Source organism: Zootoca vivipara, chromosome 10, assembly GCF_963506605.1.
Source record: "Zootoca vivipara chromosome 10, rZooViv1.1, whole genome shotgun sequence".
NCBI classification, from domain to species: Eukaryota; Metazoa; Chordata; class Lepidosauria; order Squamata; family Lacertidae; genus Zootoca; species Zootoca vivipara.
This window is the reverse complement of record NC_083285.1, coordinates 29,890,016-29,914,352: the sequence shown is the minus strand read 5'-3', so window position 1 is coordinate 29,914,352 and position 24,337 is coordinate 29,890,016.

The window sequence follows — 24,337 nt, the reverse complement described above, 5'->3', positions numbered from 1 at the left end:
TATAGCCACCCGCAAAGCCGGCTTTGGTATAAATGTTGGATTTTTTGAATAGTCAAGTTACTTTAGAGCCGGTCTAATGTAAATACTGTCTGTTTAAGAGAAACAGGTGCCGGCGTTTCTGTTAATTGCTCACAGGCGTGGGCTCTGCTTCTTGTATATAAGGCTCTGCCAGAAAGCCTTCTGCATCTCTTAGTTAGATCTTTCAGTTTGATTCATCTCTAAGTAGATCACTCTCTCAGTTGTTCTCAGTTTAAGAGATTCTTTAGTTGAATCTTAGTATGAGAGTTGCTTAGTTATAATGCTAGTTTGCTGTTAATTCTTGGGTAGTTTTAATGGGAGGTTTGTGGGAGGTTTTGAATGTGGGTAGATTACATTGCTAAGAGAGAAAGCATTTATCTTTAGTTTAAAGTCTCTTTAGAGTCGGTTTGTTTTTCAGTTAAAGAAACCCAACCGTTTGTATTTTCATCTGCATACTTTTACAAGTGTGCAGCTAGTAAGGGGTTCCATATAAGGGAGATAATACCCTACGCTCTTGGTGGTGTTTTCTTAGCCAGGTCAACTTCTGACTGTGTATACCAGGCATGTCAAACCTGCGGCCCTCCAGATGTTTTGGACTACAATTCCCATCTTCCCCAACCACTGGTCCTGCTAGCTAGGGATCATGGGAGTTGTAGGCCAAAACATCTGGAGGGCCGCAGGTTTGACATGCCTGGTGTATACTCTGCGTGAAGCGTACTTTAAAGGGCCGCTGTAAACTGGGATATATGATTTAGATTTAGCAAGTTTCAATACCCAGTTTTCTCCAATATTATTCTTATTATATATATTATTTTCCAATAATAAAAACCCAGGCTAGCAAAAACATCTCCAAATTTGCAAATTAATGAGGGATTTAACCCCCCCCAAATGATCTTACAAACTTTTTTCAGCATCAATAACAAAGTCAAAGCCTAACGTGTTCACAAAGATGAGAGGAACCTAAAATGGAGACTCCACAGAATACAGAGGCAATTTAAAGACAATAGCAGACATTAGTAAGAGACTCTGTAGCGGACATGACAAAGGCAGAATTTACAACTCTATTAGCAACTCAACAGGAAACTCTAAGGACTTAATTAAAACCCTGCTGTGCCCTATAGAGAAACAACTTCAGGGATTTAACACAAAGCTTGAAGCCCTGAAGGAATCTACAACAATGACAAATTGTGTCCTCTAGCACATGCTGCAGTGAGATCACAAAAATTGCCCTCATGGTTGCTGGGGTGGGTGTGTTTGGACAGCCACAACTACAGTACCTGATTGTTCCCTGATTGGGGCAGATTCTGGCCAATGGGAGTTCACAAATAGCAGCCAGGGACCATTTATATCCTGCTGCACATTGCCTTGAGCTTCCTCTTCGCATTGTGCATTGGATCACCCTCCCACCCTCCCTATATTTAGGATTTTTTTTCCTGATCTTGCCATTTGGTGTTGCCTGTTTGGAGCAGGGGCACAGTAGGAATTTTGCCATTTGGCTGATAGGCTGTTGCCTCTTGGTTTTTGCCTACTGCTTAGCAAATTGTCACAACTTTGCAAGGTTTGCGGTTAGGCATTGGTTCACGGTGTTCTTGGAGGGGGTGTGGTTTGGCTGTGGCCTGCCCCTCCAATTCTTGCGGTGTGCGATTTTCCATTAAAGGAATCCAGGGGCTCGCCTTGCTTTGTCCGACGCCTGAAAAGGGGATAGGGCTACGCGAGAGCCCCTGGGATCATTTTGGGGTGATCTTGGGACTGCTCCCAGACCAATCAATCCCCCAGGGTGTTTACCCTTGTGACCTCTGCACTGGCAGTTGTCAGTTCTGCTCCTGTCCTGGGCAGGTTCAGATAGTTTGGAACCAATGCCTAAGAAAACCACTCACAGCCTGTAATCAATAAAGTTGTGGTCAAAATCATGCCAAAAACCTTAAACTAAAATCTGCGTCTATTGTGTTTTTATTTGGGGTGGTTTTGTGGGTCTTAACACACAAAGTTACAGACCCAGGCACGCGAGGAAGAACTTCCCCGTCTTACAGCTGAAAATGAGTAATGAACTAACGGACTTGGAAAACAGATCAGAGCTATTCTTCATTTTTCATTTTTTTCAAACAGAAGCTGCAAAAGGAGACCCCTTTTCACAATTTATGGCTGATGACCCTGCTCCCTGATATGAAATTATCTATGGATGATTTGGTGTGTGCGCATGGAGCGCATTGCTTCACCTCACGAGACGAGACGGAACCCCTCCTTTGCTCACTACAAAAAGAAAGAGGACGTATAGTTCAGGATAAAGGATCTCACTTTTATACAATATTAGGGCACCAATATTAAGGTGATGCAGGATCTTGCACAAGGAACTTAAAAAAAAATATGGAGGGAGCTACATTTTTGTACCCTAAAACAACAGGAAGCAAAAAATAATATCGCTGGAGTACTGCCACCAACCAGGAAGAGGCAATACAACGTTATTCCTTAGACCTGGCAAAATGCAAATGCAAATGCAAAAAACAAAACAAAACAAAACAAAATAATTGGACTTTCAGAAAGAGACTGGAAAATGGTTGGGGAAAAATAAGTGATCATGCAAATATACCAAGGATAACCGGAGTTTTGCTACAAACAGATCCTTCTGTTTGCGACACCCAAGCCCCATTGATTAGATATCCTGTATATTTAAATATTTTATATATTTAAGTTTTGAACACTGTTCCTTTCTAGCTAAAATATACTTGATTAGGCTGTTAAAAGAAGTAATTGGAAAGCGAAGTGCCTTAATTATTCAGCTGCATGCTACATATTCACAAAAGAACAATATCTATAATGAGTCAGAGTTTGTCACGACTTTGCTATTTAAAAAGTACACAGAGGAGATACTGGCTATAGATCAGGAAAAGAAAAGGCAAGCTGGCAATAAAAAGTAAGATTCTTGACCGACATTTGCACAATTAAGGATAGGGGAGGCAGCTAGAGCTGATTGTTAAAAATCTCCTATATAACAATATATTCAAGCTTTATTCATATGAATGCGAAACAAGAATTATAAATGTTAAAATCAATATGATCCAGTGGAATAAGCAAGATATAACTTCAAATTAACTTACAGCATTGATGATAGTTTTAGAAGAATAAACATCTAGAACACTTTTGTTCCTGTGACCTCTCCCAGTGTTCTCTAAACACTGTCATTGCTTTAACTTGAGCTAGCACTTAACCACAGCAGATTATTTAGAGATAGACATAATGTTCCATAATTTTCTGAGCTGGTACTTGTCTTTCTGTTCAAGCATATTGCCAATGCCCTAGCACAGGGCTATGGGACCTCAGATATTGCAGAACAGCTGCCACCATTCCTGGCCATTGGATGGTAGGAGCTGGAGTTCAACAATATTTGGAGAGTCACAGGTTCCCATTCTAGCCCTAGCACAAGGATGGGGAAACTGTGGCTCTCCAAAATGTTGTTGGACTCCGACTTCCATTAGATGCAGCCGGCATAGCCAGTGGTCAGGAAAGATGGGAATTATAATCCTACAACATCTGGAGTGCACGGGTTCCTCAACTCTACCTAAGCAGAATAAAGGTAAGGGTAAAGGGACCCCTGACCATAGGGGCCAGTCGCGGACGACTCTGGGGTTGTGGCGCTCATCTCGCTTTACTGGGCAAGGGAGCCGGAGTACAGCTTCTGGGTCATGTGGCCAGCATGATTAAGCCGCTTCTGGTGAACCAGAGCAGCACACAGAAATGCCGATTACCTTCCTGCCGGAGTGGTACCTATTTATCTACTTGCGCTTTGGTGTGCTTTGGAACTGATATGTTGGCAGAAGCTGGGAGCGAGCAATGGCAGCTCACCCTGTCATGGGGATTCGAACCACTGACCTTCTGATCGGCAAACCCTAGGCTCTGTGGTTTAACCCACAGTGCCACCCTAAGCAGAATAGGAGGCAGCATAAGCAACTGTTGTAAATCAGAGGTAGCCAATGTGGTACCCTTCATTTGCTGCTGGACTACAGCTCCTATCATCCCTGACTATCATCCATACTGGCTGGAGACCAAGAACGTCTGGAGGGAACCATGTTGGATACACCTGTTCTAAATAGTGCTTCTCTGTAACTCCAAGTACACAATGTGGTGAAGGTTTAATGTAGAATACAGTAGTCGTTAGTGACAAAGTTCCTGCACTTATAGCAGTCTCCCCATTCAGAAAGCAAATATCTAGCAGAAAGAGCACGTTTTGATGTTAACATCCGAATTGTTCATATTCCATTAGTAAACACAGTTCTTGTGCACCTTCACAGACAATGCTCTCGATTCATTTCCCCGCACGAGACATAAGCAGAGGCAGTATCGTGAAACTGCAATAGCAAGAGGAGTTAGCAGGACTCAAAAACCAGCGCAAGGAAATAGAAGTTTGGAAGTGCTAAATTATATTCCAGTGGTGTGGGGACTAATAGATGGACAACAAAAAATGACCCTCTGAGCCCTTATGGTTGCAAAGAGAGATACTTCAAGTTTGGAAGAATAAAGAACACCAACCTCTTTTACCCGTCAGTCTGAGGCTCTTTCGATCCTGTCCACATGGTTTAATGGATTATTCTAAACTTTCTTGCTGTAGTGGTGGGTTCCTCTTATTGTTAATGGGAGCTGACACACACACACACACACCCGCATTGCCAATTTACACTCTCCCCTTTTCTTTTGTTATATTTGCAGACATAGATAGATAGATAGATGATAGATAGATATCAGTGCAAGGGACTCACTCATAGGGTTTAGACTGGCTATAAAGCTAATAATGCCCTGTTAAGAGCCTTGCCCCTGCTGCAGCAGCTAAGAAAGCAATTCCTGTGCCATGTGGATTTTTTTGTTTTCCTGATTAGTGGCTTTGTTTTATTTTATTCATTAAATTTGTATACCTTCCTTCATCTGTAGATCTCAGGGCAGTTCATAACATAAACTACAAGATAGCAGAAAGATAAGAAGGAGGGAACCAGTCTATATTCTACAATCCTACAAGGCGGCTCTGGGGTATGGCAGAATGACTAGTGACAACTTAAACCATTGACAAGCTCAAGGTCATGAATAAAATGAAATAGACATTGTATTCAGTGGGTATGCAATGCTTTATAATGTCATGAATGCTGTTTCCACTGCTGATTTCAATAACAGGCACTGACTGGGTTATTACTAAGTATCTATTTCCCCCTTGTGGAATTTCTGATTTTCCATTCATGTTCCAAATGATTATTGAATAACAGTAATAAAAACGATCACTTTATTTATTTATTTCAGATATCTCTTGAAGCTGTTAGTGCTACAAAAATCACACCAGACAGAACAGTTTTAAGCCCTGACCTGGAGTGTAGAAACAAGTGGCAACTTCACTGCTACACCTGGAGTTCTGCTACTTGGGCTAGTCAGGGCAGAAGAGAAACTATTAGATTTGGCTGGATTTTCGGCCACAGTTCACATGGTCCTGACCGCTTCCCTAAATTTAAATTTAAACTGCATCATAAAGCATATCCCAGAATCCCCTCCCATTTTATTGGAGTCCAAACTGAGAAAATATGGGATAAGGCAATATACAATATAAGCAGGCTTTCTATGCAAAACACCTCAGGTCCAATCTCTTGCCTCTGCAGGCAAATTGAGGAGAATCCCAACTCTACCCTAGAGATGCATTGTCGCGCAATGCTGAGCTAAATGGACCAGTGATCTGATTCCGTAGTTTCGTATGATCCTAAGGGTTCCTCCAGATGAATTAACATGGAAATGTACCCCGAGGGCTATTTGGGAAGATAATAAAGAGAATCCTAAAGAAAGGGAGTATTGCTCAGGTGAGACAGTTGTCATGAAGTGATACTATGATTCAAGTGGGATTGCCTTATGTGTAAAAGGAAGGCAGTTATGGTCAAAACAATTATTTTCTGGACTAGAAATGTACGACATTTAAGGGTTGATGCAAAAAGGCTTAGATCTAAAGATGCTTATTTAGTCAGCTGTGACATTTAATACCAAACAAAGGCATTTAAAAAAAAGTCACAAAATTGGGTGACCTAACATGGAAACGTTGTGGTTTTTTTTTTTTTAATAAAAAAATTACAATGCTGCTCTGTCAGAGTAAAACTTTGACATGCCAGGCAAAGCTGCCTTGTAACCATTAGAATTACCGTATTTCAAATGCCCTTGTCACATTCGAGCCATAGATCAATCTATTAAGATTTAAATAAGCCACTTTCTTGGCAAGGCTTTGGCAGGGCCCAAACAGATGATTCATACGTTGTTTGATTCCTTTGTGCTCTGGCATAACTGCCAGCTCAAAGGAACTCAGTTAAATATGCACATTTTGATTTGTCCTAATGAGTCCTGAGAAACTTCTGAAAATTTCTGGTGCTATGGTTTAAAAACAAACAAACAAACAAACAAAGGACCCAAGTAGTCCTTGTTCTTCCTCCTCGTTCATGCTCTTGATCTCAAGTTTTTAATAGAATTAAGAGAAATTTGGCTGCTATCGTCAATATGCTGATTTAATTAAAATTAGAAATTCCTTCCCTGCCCACTATCACTGATGTCTGATTCTACCACTTATCCAGTTTCTTCTAAGTCTGAATTTGCATCTCTCTAGGTATCTCTCAAGGTACTCTCATCAGCCCCAGTCAGAACGGCTTATGGTCAAATTTGGGGATGATGGGAGTTGTAGTCCAATGTTATCTGGAGGGTCACAGGCTCCCTGATTCTGCTAGAAATAGCCTGTAAAATTCAGAATAAATCAGGCTTTTTATTGATTTGACTGCTGACTGGCTATATATGTTTTTAATCTGATGCTCTTTTGATTACTGCGTTTGTTCACTTTTTTAAAAAAAACATAGTGAAAATAGCATACAAAATATTAGGGAATATTGATTTACCAAAAAATGTGTCTGTTGGGGGATAATTGCATGCAGAAATATGAGCAATGGCAGAAATTCACACTGAAATGCTGGTGATTTTTTATGAGGACATTTTTTTTTAAAAAAATCACAATTTGATATGGACACATGGAGAGCTGAATTGGAGAAAACTGAAAAAAAATGAGAAACGGAAAGAAACTGAAATAAACAAGGTTGCCCAACCCTACACAGCACATAAACGATAGTCTTTTCTATCACAAGATGTAGTAATAGCCACCAACTTGATGGTTTGGCTGCCTTGAGGTTTTCTATAATCGATCAGTATATATATTGTATGTAATAAAGATGCACAATTCACCTCAGTATGTTCATTTTCTTGCTTGGAGAAAGGCCTTGCAAAATTCAGAGACATGCAAACTTCAAAGGATGCCTGCATGTCAGTTTGCCTACTCTTTCATAAAGTGTGAATTAGGCAGGTTTGCCTTTGAATGCAGGTTGAATTTGATTTCTCCCACGTCCCTAGTGCTATTGGAAGAAGTACTTCCTTTGGTCTGTCCTAAATCTCCCCATATTCAACTTCATTGAAGAACCCCAACTTCTCGTATTATGAAAAAGGGAGACAAACCTATATCCACCCACGTTCTGTGCATCTTGCATGGTCAAGGTCTCCCATAATCATTTCGGTTGCCCTTTTCTGCAGCTTTCCCAGCTCGACCATATACTTCTTGAGTTGCAGTGACCAGAAATGTACACAGTATTCCAAGCGCAGTTGCACTATAGACTTGGCTCCTCACAATCTCTTTCTGTTCTTCCCATCCTAAATAATCTCCACATCCTTCTCCATTTCTCCAAGCCTCTCTTCCCTCCATTCACTTCCCTGGCTGATGCAGTCTAGTGGCAGCAAGAGGGAGGGAAGAACTACAAACGGACCTGGGAAATGTAGCTTCAAGGGCTACTAGAAGTCAATGGCCATAGTTAATACTACTGGCATGACGCCAGCTTTAATACTGATCGAAAGTTACTTGCTCTTACTTGCTATTTTTTAAAATATATTAATTGATTTTGCAAAATAAAACATACAAGACACACACAAAACACACACAAGATATACACAAAAACATATTACAAACACTACAAGAAAAAATATCAAAACATTCTTCTATCAAAAAAATTCTATCTTTGTCGACTTCCTCCAATCCTTCCCCACTACGTTTCATTATATTACTTCCTTAGTACTTCCATATCTTGATTCCAATCTTCTTAACAATTATCTAAACAAGTTATCTCACTTACTAATTTATCAATCTTATAATCTCTTATAATTATCTCAAAATACAAATTAAATCTTAAATCTTAAAACTCAATACAATAACAACACTTAACTAAATCTTAATATATTATAATAACTCAACTAATAATATTCCACAACCTCTTTATACTGAAAGCTATCAATCTTACAATTCTTTTCTAAATAAACTTTAAATTTCTTCCAATCTTCTTCCACCGATTCTTCCCCCTAACTTGCTAATTTATAGTTCATTTGTTTAACTTGTGAATTTTCCCCTTCTATGTTGTAAGGGCACCATGTGCATCTTATAGCTATGAGCATCCATCTTACGGATCCTATAGTTATGGCATGGTATTTGAACAACCGCCTCCACCCCAACAACGTTCTCAGGTGTTCAGGTCCTCCATCCTCAGAAGTGTGGGGAATGGCAGGCTGGCAGACAGCTTTCTTTGCGGCTGCCCCTAAACTGTGGTGTCTTGCATCTACAGATTTTGCTGCTTAGGAACATAACAAGAACCTGCTGGATTGGCCCAAGGGTCCATTTAGGCCAGCATCTTGTTCTCACAGTGGCCAACCTGATGCCTGTGGGGAACCAGCGAGCAGAACTGGAGCACAAGAGCACTCTCCCTTCCTGTGGTTTCCAGCCAGTGTTAATCAAAAGCAACACTTCCTCAAGACACACCCAGTGGCAAAGCTGCATGCTCTGGCACTGGGGGGCGGAGAGCAGGTGGGGGCATGCCTGGCATGTGTCCCAGGGCGTGGCATGCCACCCACGGGGGCGTGGCATGCATCCCAGGGGCATGGTGCCCCATGTCTGGGGGGCTCATGTCTGGGGGGCAGCCATGATGCTATCCCTCTCCCCAATTGTGCCAGGGGCGATACGCCTCCCGTCCCCTATTCCTCCACCAGTGGACACACCTCTTTATCCTGGCCTTTGGCAGTTTAAGTATTTTGTTTTGTGAGGCCCACCACGGATTTCCGGTGTTTTATTCCACTTCCAGTTGCTCTACTTGTTTTCAAATTGCAATGTTCTTACTGAGAAGCAAAGCGCTGGGGAGCTTGGCATGCTGTGCCCGGCACGGCAGCAGAGCCAATCCAGTGCTCCCATCACTGCACCTGCACCATTCTGAGCTCCCTGCTGGCTTGTCCCTCCCCCATGCCCTCCCAGTAACTGCTCTTGGAAAGTCAGGCCAGCAATACAGCCCCACCTGTGCCACACTGCGCCCCACTGCTGATTATACTGCACTGTTGTAACATGCCCTGGCTGGGACCTTAATGGTGTTGTTGTTGTTGTTGTTGTTGCTGCTGCAGCTGTTGATGATGATGTTGATGTTGCTATCACAGTTTATCACCCAGCCTTCACCCTAGGATCCCAGGGCATGGTTTACGACTACCAAAACACAACATTATTATTAAAACAAAATATTAAAAACAGTTTTAAACAATGCAACATTACAAAACCAAAGTGGTTCCTACAAATATACAGCACCTCTCAAAGGTAAAAAGAGGGGCATGGAGGGCAGGTAAGGAATCAAATATATAAACAAACAATCTATTTTAACTATAACAACCATTTTAGATTCATTTTCATCAAATTTCTTAAAGACATAGCTCCTCACATACCCACCCTCAATCGGCTTCCTTTGGGGACAGGAAAAGAAAGACACAGTGACCTCTCTTCCTTTGTTCTTTGGGGCAGAATCAATTTGTGCCCTGTCTTCTGCAAGTGTAATTGAACGATCACCAGTCTGAAGTGCAAGTCTCATGATTCTAATTAATTATACCGCAATTGATCTGCAGTTCTGCTTCTTGGTTCTCCCTGTGCCCTTGCCAGTTTGAGAGTGCAGTTCCTTCCTTCCCGAGAAGTTTCAGAGGTCTATAACTGGCATCGAGAAAAAAAAACTGATCAGGTGGTGATTTTTTCTTTTTTCTTTTTAAGATACACTCGTCATTCTTTAAATATCATTAACATGATCAGGTCTGATACTGGAAGCGTAAAAAGCCTTTGAGAAATCTTGACAAGATAGGATGGAGAGAAACATGAATGACACTTAAATAGGAAAATGATTCAGGAAATTCAGATTGATGCCTGAATGTGACTGATAAGCAGGTGAAAGGCAGGTGAAACAATGTCAGTTGCAGCTTAAAATAACCCAGTGGGAGTTCAGAGAGCAGGAGGCTTCATTGGTGATGGTTCATTGCTTTTGACAGTATTTAAGTATTGATGACACAGATTCCCGATTTCTGTGTCTTGAGTCAGAAATATGTTTGCCAGCTTCGCCAAACTGTGGTTTCCTTGCTACATCATTAATTTGGGTCCGTTTTTGTGAAAAATGTCTTTCTGTGGATTATTTCTGATAGATTGTGACAGGTATTGATATCTTCTTTCCTGAATACTTGTTTGGCAGGGTTGAACCTGGGTTAAGGATCACCAAATGACATACATCAAATTGGAGCGACCTCACCAAGATTGTCATTTGGGGAGGGTGCTATAGCCCATCAGTCCCTGTCTGGGCATTCGGACAGAAGCACTTCCCTTTGGACCCCTGTGTACTGGAATTCCTTGAACCCCCGCCCTTTGCGTTCACTACAGATCCAACTCAATGCTTTATCCACCACTCAAGTTATCAGAGGGAAGACCAGTGCCTGAAGTCTTCTCCCTGGTCCTCATCCAAAGACATGTCCCTGGCTTGCTAGTGATTGGCTGAAACCTTGAGTGAGCCCCAGCAGCTCCCGCAGCCTGCAGAAGAGGAAATGGTGTCCCTAGAGTGCTGTGTAGGGCCCACCCAAATGGCTGCCCTGCCCTGGCCAAGGGCTGCGGCAGGATGCAATCGCTGCACCCAAAAATAGAGAAGGGGAGTGGTCCTCTTGTTTAGAGTGGTCCAAGCACGAGGTCTACTCTGGAAGTTGTTTCCAGCAAATCCTTCTCTGGAGTTCCCTCTGTGAGATAGCCAGGGCCATGATAGTAGAGGAAGATGATCACTCATGTTCACAATAGCTAATTGCCTTACTTGCAGGGCTACACTTCTATTTATACTTGGTTGTATTTGAAGGACTGTCCCAAAGTGGCTGGAGTGGTTCGTGACATCAGATGTAGGTTGATTTTGCTTTCAGTGGGCCATGGCCCCTGGCCTCTCTCAATGTCAATATCCACATTGCAGAAACATCTTGCAGAGCCACCTTATTTCCACTGCTGGTGGCTTTCAGTTCATCAAGGGAACAGGTAAGGAAAGCCAAGTCATCTTTTCACCACTGGATTATTGGTGAATGTGAAAAAGAAAGCAGAAATGGCACTCCTTTTGCCTGTGTGTGGCATGCCACTAAAGTATAATGATTACTTTTGCTAATTCTGGCAAATGCTATCCATTCACTTCTGTAGTTGATGGGAACTGGGTGTTCAGGGAGGTTCTCGAGGCTACCCCGCGGAGGACCTTAAGGTCCACAAACAACAACACTTTGTAGATCCCGAGCCATAAGGTGGCTAGATTGGCCTCTACTAGAGCCAGGGTCTTTTCAGTATTGGCCCCAACTTGGTGGAACGCTCTTTCCCAGGAGACCAGGGCCCTGCGGGATTTGTCATCTTTCCGCAGGGCCTGCAAGACAGAGCTGTTCCGCCTGGCCTTTGGGTTGGACTTAGCCTGACCCCTGTGTTTTCCTCCCTCATGGTCTGGATTTATGGACTACTTGAAATGAGGCTGCATTTTAAATTTTAATACTGTATTTTAATCTGTATTTTAATTAATTGTTTTTATGTTTTATTGTGGTTTTGTTGGTGTGAGCCGCCCTGGGCCTGGTTTTTGATTGGGGAGGGCGGGGTATAAATAAAAATTTATTATTATTATTATTATTATTATTATTATTATTATTATTATTATCATTATTAAGAATGTTCATAGAGGTCCAAAGTCTTGACATTCAAGACTTAATAATTGTGGTATTAGATTTAGTGGACTAAAGTCTACTTCTTCAGATACGTTAAGTGCCATCCTGCACTGGCAGGTTTTCTACCGAAGACAGCTGCTTTTTTCAGATTCGGGAGTAATGAGCATGTTTATGGGTGGTAGACTCGTAATCTGGTGAACCGGGTTGGCGTCTCCGCTCCTCCACATGCAGCTGCTGGGTGACCTTGGGCTAGTCACACTTCTTTGAAGTCTCTCAGCCCCACTTACCTCACAGAGTGTTTGTTGTGGGGGAGGAAGGGAAAGGAGAATGTTAGCCGCTTTGAGACTCCTTCGGGTAGTGATAAAGCGGGATTTTAAATCCAAACTCCTCCTCCTCCTCCTCTTCTATTAATGCGCAGCAAGCATACAACTGAAACAATACACAAATAATTCTAATCAAACCTTAAGAAAATTAAATAAGGCACATTAGTGAAAAGTTAAGCACAAATAAAAGCCTGCCATAGCATATATAAAGCCCTTTCTGTTGCTGTTGAACCCATAGACATGGCAGCAGTTGCGACACCCTCAAAGCAGGAGCAGAATAATGCATAACACCGTTGTGGGAACTCTGGTCTTCTCCTGAGTTCTTTCTTTCTTTAATGGTGCTTTTATCTCTTGCATTTATACTCTACCTTTACACTGATAAAACAACTTGATGAATGAAATGTATACATGTGATTGACATTAATATTCCTTATGCGTTCTTGGGAGAAAAGAGGGATCACCTGACACTAAAAGCAACAGTGTGAGAAACTGTCTCGGCTTATCTGTAAAAGATAACCAGCCAGATAGTTTCAGGTTTTGATCCTCCCTTTTAGCCCATCACTCATTTGTATTAAAATCCAGGTCTGTTCTGAGGCACAATGCCAGGGCAATTGCAGGAACCTGCCTTACTCCTTGAGACAACAAAGGTCTTCTGCATATTTCAGTACAGCAGATTTATATACACAGGGGAATAAAGGGGAGGATTTTTTTAGCAATATACTATTCCCCACCCCCTTCTTGATTCTGATTTGACTACAAGAACTGGAAAAAAAAATCCCAGGATAAGAACACACAGTTTGCCACAGAAAACTCGAATTAAAAATGTGCTGCTCTGCTCTGAATCGCTGGTTACATCTATTCTCCCCTCTTGATTAGGGATGGGGAGCATGTGGCCCTCCAACTCTCACTGGATTCCACCTCCAATTGTCTTTGAGCATGGCCATGTTAGCTGAGGCTGATGGGAACTGGAGATCAATAATATCAGCAGGGCCCCATCATCCTTGCCCTAAGATGTTGTGCTGTGAGTGAGCTTCTGAGTTTCAGACATTTGGTGAATGGCACTAATGAATGCCAAGCATGGCCCAACATTTATGAATAATAAAATATAAAATGACAGGTCCTCTTAATGTAGCTAGCTAGATCATCATAAATGGGATATTTGATGCTTGAGCAAGAGCCTAAAGTGGAATTGATCCCCAGTGTCTATAAAGCCGACATAGGCAGTTGGATGTTTAACTAAGTGAAAGCCCCGTGAAAATGGCTTGATTTAAACTTTTTTTACCCTGCATTATGAGACTACATGTAAAATATAAAGTTCGGTTTTCTATTAGTTAATTATTGTTCAGAAAAACCTGAAGTCTTTCCACCAACAGATAGAAACCCAAAGCCTTCTCAGCTATCTTATTCTTTATTAGTACAGCTCCAGAGCTCGATTCCTCAGCAAATACCATAGCATCTGGTAATACTGTACAAAGAAAAGGATTTTTCCTGTTGAGACATTGATGCAATTTCAGTTATTTAAGCAATGCAGTTACTGGTAAATTGGTTCTTTGATGGAAAGTGCATCCGAAAGCCTCAAAACCAAATTGTAAAAGCAGTGTGATAGCAAAGCCCACTCTTGTTATATATTTAGGTAACAGGATTTGTATGCTGCTTGCTTCAGTTTACAAAGAGCAATCGGTAATGAAAAAAGAGTTCCTTTCTCTTGATCTTGACATTAGATGGTGGGCAGCAGCAATCTAAGTCAATAACTCTTAACAGTACAATCCAAATTATATCTTCTCAAGAAGGAAGTCCCACCGAGTCCAATGGCACTTACTCCCATGTAAGTGTGTATATAATTGTGGCTAAAGACACTAGAATTTAGGCGAGGTGTGGGGCTAATACGTAAGTAATGACCCTTGTTAAAACAAACAAACAAACAAACGAATGAATAAGAAGCGCCCCCCTCCCCCAACTGCTACAAATAGTTCCAATGTTTCTTTCCTGGATAGACAACACCATTTCATACCCGTCTCGGTGTAGAGTCTTTTCCAAGTTTGTACAGTGACTTTGCGTGTATCACTTGACTTTGTGGTACTTCAGAGATCTAATGGGCTGCCGCTGGTGAATTAGATATGCAGCACGATAAGATGCACTAACTGAACCAGTGTTAATAGAAAATCTGGTTCAGATGAAGTACAGAAGAGAAATATATAAAAGGAAGCATGATTGATTAACAAGGAGAAAACAAGCACCTTGGGGTAACTGAAATAGAATTGTTTTTTTTAAGGAATTCACAAGGAGATCCTGAGGAGACCTCGCTCAAAGGGATGTTCTTTTAGCAGAATGAAAATATCCTTATTAAAAGTTTGGCAAAGAAATAGATAAAGATCGCCTCAAAACAATTTAAGAGGCCTAGAAGTGTAATAAGGGTTGACAAAGAGTTCACACAATATATCTTTCAGCTGCATAAAACTGTCATGATTGCCTTACAGTCTATGCCAGGCATCCCAAAATGGTGGCCCTCCAGATGTTTTGGCCTACAACTCCCATGATCCCTAGCTAACAAGACCAGTGGTTGGGGGAGATGTAGTCCATCTGTAGTCCAAAGAATCTTGAGAACTGTGGTTTGTTAAGGGTGCTGAGAGTTGCTAAGAGACCCCCTATTCTCCTCACAGAACTAAAATTCTCAGAGTGGTTTAACAGTCAGTCCCTCTTCTCAGGGAACTCTGGGAACTGTAGATCTGTGAGGGGAATATGGGTCTTCTAACAACCGTCCCTTCAACACAACACCGCTGTTCCCAGGAATCTTGGACTGTTTAAAGTGGCATTGATACCACTTTAAAAGTATTGTGCAGATGGGCTTTCTGTTAAATAAGATGAAAATTGCTCCAGTGGCCAACTTGGGGGGTGGAGGAACTAATTTGACCTCCCTTTCCATCCTGAACACGTAGTCAATTTGCAGCTTATTTGAGAGAGTCGGGTATGCGCATTGCACTTCAAATGCACAATCAGGCTTGGAAATCCTAGGTGTGGCATCCATCTACACACAGGAAACTTGTTCTCATGTGCACATGTCTCTTACTCAGACTGGAGTGATATCTTTGCCCTCACAAAAGTATGAATCTGAGAACAGTTGGCTTTGTTTGGGCAGAAATGTATTGTATGAAGTGTCAGGGGGGGGGGAGAAAAACATGTCACAGAAATCACTGGGGGAAATTAAGAAACAGGGGTAAACCGAAGGTGAAATACAAGCAACTATGAATTGTTGACTATAGTTAAAATGACCAAAAATTGACTTTGGAAAGTGCTGGTGTCATAAAGTATTTAAAATCTTTTACATTATTACAGAACATTGTAATACAATGCATACTGACACAACGGGATATTTCACATCATTTAAAATCACATATGAATGTACAAGTGTCATTTCCCCCCTTCACCTTCCCAAGAGCAAATAAAATGCACCCACAAATGATGATGCCTGTGGTTGAATGCATTGGCCTCCATTATAATGATGTGTACATTTCGGTGAGTGCCTTATTATCTTTGTTGTTTCTGCTGTAATTCCCCCCCCCCCAATTCATTGCTTACTAACTACACAATCTATCAGGAAAATAAAGTGGCTATTTTGTCTGTTGTTTGGCCCTCATTTTCCATGTGTACATTTGTGTGTATGTGGTGTGGGTGTGTGCATTGGGCAAAAGAAGTATGTATTGTGTAGCTTGGGGGAAAGCTACCGAGGGGGGAAGTTACTTCTTCCTGATGAAACTCAAGGACATTCTTGCCCATTGCCTTCTCCACTGGCTCCAGACCTGTGGCTCATCAGACCCTCCTTGCCCATGAATCAGGAAGATAAGCTGCTGTATCCATCAAATTTTGGAGCTCAGGAGGAATGGCAGCAAGGAGCTCTCCAAAGCTCCTTATTGGCAATGTGGATTCATTCATCATGGTCATTGCTACTTTTGTGACCTCTAAGGGCCATTGAGTATAATATTGGGAGAGATATGTCTACATGTTCAGTTTGCCACCCCAGTGTCTACCCAGAGGGCAGTTGCTACTCCCCAAACCCAGGTAAGTAGGACTTACTCCCCGAACCACTTTAATCTGCATCTAGTGCACTCCCGCTGCCGGTTTGGGAAGCAGAGTACACCCAATGGCTATCCATCCTGCATCTATCCTGTTGTTTCCTATAGCACATTGCACTTTGAGGTGTTTTTCTCCAAACCAGTTTGATCTGTATTGGAAGAAAGCAACCTAGCAGAAGTTTAAGCCAGTAATGTGTACACAGCCGTCTCCTGTAGATGCATCTGGAAATGCCTGCCTGAGGAAAAAAGGGTGGAATCTACACACATATAAAAAACGCTGTAAAAATGCTTTAAAATGTTTTGAAAAATACATTGGATTTTGTATAGCTCACTGTCGCCATCTGGTGTCACATTTGGGTATTGCACTTTACAACACATTTTAAACGTTTTATTTGTAGCTGTATAACTGAGTCCAAGGTAACAATTGTCTTCTCCCACATCAACATAGCTGCCAAGTTTTCCCTTTTTTCGCGGGGAAGCCTATTCAGCATAAGGGAAAATCCCTTTTAAAAAGGGATAACTTGGCAGCTATGCATCAACCTGCTTTTCTGTGAATATGCTCTCTTCTAAATTATGGTGTAGATAGGAGTGCATATTTGAGGAACTAAATCCTAAATAACAGCTAGAATGACTTCAGGGGCAAAGCACAATCAAAATATGACTTAGGCTAAAGTTATACAGAAGGCTCACTTAAAATAAATAAATCTATAGTGTCTTTCCTGCTTCACAAGTATTGAAAACTGCCAAATCTTATTTTGATAAATGCTGCCTATTTCACTCTTTCCGCCTCCAAGGTTATGCTCTAATCGGACACTTTATCTGCTGCGTGGCTGAGATAGGAGGAACTATTCAGAATAATCTGGTAGCTGCAAAAATAAGAGAATAAAAGACTACCCAGCCAGCATTTTCAACCTACTTGATTTGTATCTCTGGTCAGAGAAAGGCTCGTCATTGTGAGCTAAGTTGATTCAGCAATAAACAAATGACCAAAAGCTTTGCAAGTTTTGTCCTTGCTGTTCAAAACCAATGACAATTTTTTGCCATTGGGTTTACTCAGAGCCTTAAAACATAAGGGTAGAACAATTTTAGTCCTCAAAAGGAAAAAAAGGGGTGGTGGTGGTTTAGAATAGCAGTTCCCCAACACCCCACCCCCTCCAGGCCACTTGGAAATTTCTCAGGGTTTTGGCAGACCACTCAATGTTTTTTCTGCAATTGGAATCACAATTGTAGTTTCAATAATAATAATAATAATAATAATAATAATAATAATACCCTGCTTCCAACAAAATATTAAAATACAGTAGTCTTTCAGATATCAAAAGCTTCCCTAAACAGGGCTGCCTTCAGATGTCTTCTAAAAGTCTGGTAGTTGTTTTTCAAGCTGTAATACAGTAAAATACAATACAGTGGTACCTCAGGTTAAGAACTTAATTTGTTCTGGAGGTCCATTCTTAACCTGAAACTGTTCTTAACCTGAGGTACCGCTTTAGCTAATGGGGACTCCCACTACCACCATGCCGCCACCACACGATTTCTGTTCTCATCCTGAAGCAAAGATCTTAACCCAAGGTACTATTTCTGGGTTAGCGGAGTCTGTAACCTGAAGCGTCTGTTACCCGAGATACCATTGTATAAGAAATAAAAAGCAATCAAATACAATTAAAAATCAATGTGAATATTCAATGCGATGGATGCACAGTCTCCTATCTTTGGCCACAAATCCACAGGCTCATTGCTAACCACTTGAATGAACCTCAGCTCCATTGGCTACAGCTGGGAAGAAGGCTTCATTGAAAATTTCAAAAGGGGTCTTTCATGTTAAACCCCTCTTCCCTTGTGAATCTCTATCATATGTCTACTTACATGAAACTTAAGTTTATAAATGTCAGCTCAAGACCCACAGATGAAGTGCATTCTCTATATTTCAGTCTCTTGTGCTAACTTCAGCCTTAGTGGACTATATATATATATATATATATATATATATATATATATATATTGCCAAAGCCAAACAATATGATTTTCATTGTCACTTTGACTGAATTTCTTAAAAGTGACTGAATGTGTTGATGAATTATTTGCCCCACTGCAGTCAGTAAACACAAGCTCTAACACTGTACTAATAAGAAACTGCCAGGTTCAGCCAAATGCAGTAGAAAGCCATTCACTATTCTTCGGCAAGCTTGGTTGCTATGGTATTTGGAAGAAGGATCAGTGCAGAAAACATCCCTCTTTGTCCCAAACATGCTCTGAAGTGTATAAATTATTCTCCCTCTCTACTCAGCATTCTTCATTCAGGGCATCATTGTATCCCAAAGGCTGATTCTACTCTTATTCAAAGTGCATGCCTAAAACATTGCACACGTGGCAAGATGGCTTCACCACTCAAGCTTCACCACTCCCTTTTTATCTCAGTGTTCTTACAAGGGAAAAGGAAGGCTCAATTTGCCTTAGAGCAGAGATGAGTAACCCATCTCTTGTGACCCTCTAGACCAGACATGTCCAAATTCCAAGAGACTACAATCTACTGCATACACACACACACTTGGCAGTGATCTGTCCATTGGATTGACCAAAGTTGCTGTGCTTTCTGAGGGTAGGAAGAGTTGTTGAGCTGTTTTTTTTTTGTTTTTTTGTGATCAATCAGGATTGACCAGGGACACCCTGCGATCGACCAGTAGATGGCGATTGGCCGGTTGGACATGCCTGCTCTAGACCTTGTTGGATTCCTTATTACTCCTGCCCATTCACTGGGCTAACTGGGAGTGATGGAAGTTCATACAATCATACAATTGTATAGTTGGAAAAGACTCCAAGGGTCATATAGTTTAACCCCCTGCACTGCAGGAATCTCAACTAAAGCATTCGTGACAGGTGGCCATCCAACATCTGCTTAAAAACCTCCAATGAAGGACAGTCCACCACTGTTCTGTCTGTTCCAATGCCAAGCAGCTCTTACTGTCAGAAAGTTCTTCCTGATGTTTAGTCGGAATCTCCTTTTTGTAACTTGAGTCCATTTGTTTGGGTCCTACCCTCCAGAGCAGGTGCAAACAAGCTTGCTCCATCTTCCATGTGACACAGCCCTTTAGATGTTTGATGATGGGTATTTTCAGTCTCCTCTTTTCCTGGCTAAACATACCCAACTCCTTCCATCGTTCCAAGTTGAAGTAGAGCAATATCTGCAAGGTCACAGGTTCCTCATACCTTAAATAAAAGGTAGGTCTGTAACAGTGGGCTTATCAACTCCCCCCCCCAACCCTGAAATGTTAGGATAGGCATTTGTACTTCAAGATTAAAAAGATGGAGGCCAGAGATCTCATGCAGGCAGGGATAAGTGATCCATGGTGAATGTCTTCCAAAATCTCTCCATAATTTCTCCAGTAGTTAGGAAGAAAGGGGGGGGGAGTACTGTTCACCAGATACTGTTTATGATGCCTCAACCTACAGAACTAGCAAGACAGGTTTCTAGAGTTTCAGAGGGACTCTGTTGTGCTTTTGAAATTCAGGTGTGTGGGTGGGTCTTGACAGCGCTTCCACTTGACAGTTCTTCCACTGAGAATCTATTGTAAAACTACATAAAAGGATGTCATATAGAGGAGGGTGAAAGATTGTTTTCTGCTGCTCCAGAGAAGTGGACACGGAGCAATGGATTCAAACTACAAGTAAGAAGATTCCACCTAAACATTAGGAAGAACTTCCTGACAGTAAGAGCTGTTTGAGAGTGGAATTTGCTGCCAAGAAGTGTGGTGGAGTCTCCTTCTTTGGAGGTCTTTAAGCAGAGGCTTGACAGCCATATGTCAAGAATGCTTTGATGGTGTTTCCTGCTTGGCAGGGGGTTGGACTGGATGGCCCTTGTGGTCTCTTCCAACTCTATGATTCTATACATACAAAATTATCCCACTGGTATGGAAGGGAGTTTGCTATTCACCTTTTCTCCAAGGGAGCATAGCTGCCAAGTTATCCCTTTTTTTAAGGGATTTTCCCTTATGCTGAATAGGCTTCCTCGCGAGAAAAGGGAAAACTTGGCAGCTATGCAAGGGAGCCAGGGTACCGAAGGGAGTCACTGCCTAACCATATGAATAGAAAGAAAAGCAAGGCAGTTTCAGAATAAGCATGGGAGGGGGAGCCAGAGTCAATCCATTAACTGGGTTAGGTTTTGGCTTGCGTATAACAATAGGCTGATTTGTACAAGTCATGGTGTCCAGTTTCATTTTCATTTGATAAATTGTGATCAAATTAGACAAAAAGAGCCAAAAATAATAGAAAAAGAAACAAATCTGCATCAGACATAAATACAAGCAGCAAGCGTGGCTCAGGTGATGACAGGAGAAAGTCCTCAGGGCATGCTTTAGGCAGCACATGCAGCTCGACCGAAGGCAATGAAGGAAGCAGCGAGGGAGCGAGAGATCCAGATCCGACGACTGGGAGCAGAAAAGGCAGCATCCCCGGCCGCGCCAACATTTAAGCAGGTGAAGCCATGCCTCTATGCAAGCCCAATTGGTTGGGCTGAAGGAGACACAGCCGGGGACCCTGCTTACATGGGTGGCTTACCTCCTCCCACTCCAGGGTTGCTAATGGGGAGCTGACTTACCAGAATTTAGAAGATACAACATTATTCTTCCAGAACTATTTTTGGAACATGTAATTTCCAGCAGATGGCAGTATATCTAACACAATGAATTTCTACTGTGTGTCTGAACAGTTGTTTTCTATAATAAAAAGGTGATGTAACACTAATGTCTCAACAATATAAACTGATCTGTAGAAAATGTAACTTGAAAAAAGAGACATTGCACATACTTTTTGTAAACCAAGAAATCTTTAATAAAAATATGTTTTTTTTAAAAAAACACGGGGTGGGGTGGGAAGGTGATTTTATCTGCCGGTGCTGCTTTAACTTACTAGTACTAGTTAAAAGAATATTATGATGCAGTTACCTGCAAGAAATATACCCAATCTGGTTCCAATTCCCTTGATTCAGTATTCCTGTTGTTAAAGCACTGCTTTTCTTGCTAAAACACTGTTATTGCCTTGATTTAGAAGGCCTGAAGATATGAGAGAGAGAGAGAGAGAGAGAGAGAGAGAGAGAGAGAGAGAGAGAGAGAGAGAGAGAGAGAGAGAATGGTCAAATATTAGGAATGTTCAGTGGTTTTGTGTGTAGGCAAAATAAGAAGGCAAAGGGTGTTTCTTTCCTCCCTGAGTTGAAGCATGATTTTGGTAAACAAGGTTTCAGACCCTTTCACCAAACAGCTAAGGCCAGGAAGGGAAGGGGAAGCCACAGACAGACAAACCGCAGTAATCTAGGCATGGAACTGTTAGAACTGTACTCCAGTTCCTAGGAATTTTCTGGAGACAGTCTATTTGTGCAAAGGGATGCCTTTGTGTTTCCCATTACCAAATCCCCACCTAGTCAGCTCTAAGTGTATGTGAAATAAACACAGGAAGCTGAAGCCCACATGCTACAACCTATCTATAGCACATCACAAACTCTGTGGTCGGTGTAGTTATTGACAGGATTTCCCCCCATTTCTATGTCCCATTGAAATCAATGGGCTGGTATTTCTTTACACCTTTTCCCCAGCTGGTGCAAAGTTTGACGATTGACAAGGGCACCTTATGGATACCAGAGTTGGCGTGGGGGGCTAGGATATGGTGTATGTTTGGCACTTTAACCCCTGCCTCAATTCAGGATCATTTTACCATTCTGTCAGTGTGCCTGAGGTGTTCTGCTATCATGGCAGCAACAGGCTGTCAGCACAACAGGGCTTCTACCAGATTCTGGAGCTTTCACCTGCTGAGACTTGAGGATAGGATTGCACCCTAAGCTTAGCTGCCAAATACCCAATTTTTCGCGGGAAACCCCCGGATTTTAATCCATTTCCCGCTGTTCTACCGAATGGAGAAAAATCCCGGAAATCCCCCGGATTTCCTACCTGCCAGGGAGCCTCAATTTTGGGTGCTGCTCTTCCCATGTGTGGGCACCGGAAATCGAGTAGAGTGGCACCAGAAGTTGTTTCTACGCATGCCCGACGGCCATCTTGGTGGTGGCTGCATGGCGGCGGCCATCACCAAGACGGCTGCTGCCATGTGGCCACCACCAAGATGGCCGCCGCCATGCGGCCACCACCAAGATGGCCACCGGGCATGCGTAGAAGCGACTTCTGGTGCCGCTCTACCCGATTTCCGGTGCCCACACATGGGAAGAGCGGTCCCGGAAGTTGCTTCTACGCAACTTCCGGTGCCGCGCCGCTGCTGATCCCGCATTTTTCAGCGGCAGACTTGGCAGGTATGACCCTTTGGCTGGGTTGCACCCACACTGATTTAAGCCCATTAAAATCAAAAGGGGGAAAAACAATTATCTTCCCTAGGAAGCCTTGGGTAAGTGGTTGAGGCTGATTTAGTAGAAGACATTAATAAGCACACCTAAATCCCACGTTTTGCAAGAAGTGTGTATTTCTACCGCTTTTATTGTTTACATTTATAGCAGCAGGGAAGTCCCAATGGAAGACTATATTTTGAACAAGTTCACTAAGCTCATGGTTAAATGCAAAAATCCATTGCTGTGTTATAGCAGGAATATGAAACACCCTCCAGCAGTTTGAAAGTAATAGAAGCATGTTATGGTACATTTCAGAAAACTGGTCTGTCTTCCAAATAGCTCATCTTTTTTCTTTACATATTTATCACCAAAGTTGGTAGCAGTGTTATGACACATACCGGCAATTCTAGGGTCATTGTGTTTTGGGGTCTATTGAATACAGCCCATTAAGGTTTTAGAAGCAATAGCACTTCTCACTCTATAAGAATCAAAGGTATGAACAATGTCTGAGAAGCAAAAACAAAACAAAAAACTCCAAAAGTTATATAAAAGGAAACACTTACTTTAGTGTTAGAATGGGCTGCTCTCATACATAACTCACAGACTAGTGTCTCTAAGGGCCCGGGGGGGGGGAGGCTTTTAGCAACATTTGGATGTTGAAGATCAAACAGGCCACTTTTAGGCGATTAGACACGTAGGGTTATGTGTTTACTCGCAGGAATTTGTGAGTGTGCTTGTTCAGTGAACTATCTCAGACTGGTCTTGTGTCTAGATATAAAACAACTCAACACTGAACTGGGGTTTATTCAAAACTGTTCCAGGGAGAAGACATTAAGAGTGGCAATTGCAAGACATAAAGACTCAATAGCAGAGCATGTGCTATACCAGCAGAGGCCCCAGGTGAAATTCTTGGTACAGTTGTACCTTGGTTTTCAAACAGCCTAGTTCTCGAATGTTTTGGCTCCTGAACGAACAAAACCCAGAAGTGAGTGTTCTGGTTTTCGAACATTCTTTTTGAAGCTGAACGTCCGACGGGGCTTCCACGACTTCTGATTGGCTGCAGGAGCTTCCTGCAGCCAATCAGAAGCTGCAATCTGGAAGTCGAACTGACTTCCGGAACAAATTTCATTTGACTTTCAAGGTACGACTGTATCTTTCAGTAAGGCCAGGGTAGACTTCTGTCTAGAAGCCCTGGAGAGTGACTTCCAGTGACTGTAGACCAGCAGCAGAGAACCTCTGATCTGTGCAGTTTCTCAGGCCCACCACACTTCTGAATGCAGCCCATGAACCCATTTTGGACAATATAGAGAACCCCTGATTTGCATAGCTGCCACGTACCCGGCAGAGAAATCTGGGATTGGCAGCTGCGCGACACCGGAGGTTGCGTAGACACAACTTCCAGTGTCGTTTGCCCATCTATGGGCACTGAAAATGGCCGGCGCCGGCACCGAAAGTCGCGTCTATGCATGTCCGGAAGTGCGTAGATGTAACTTCCGGTGTCGACACTGGCCATTTTTGGTGCCCATAGATGGGCAAAGCGACACTGGAAGTTGCATCTA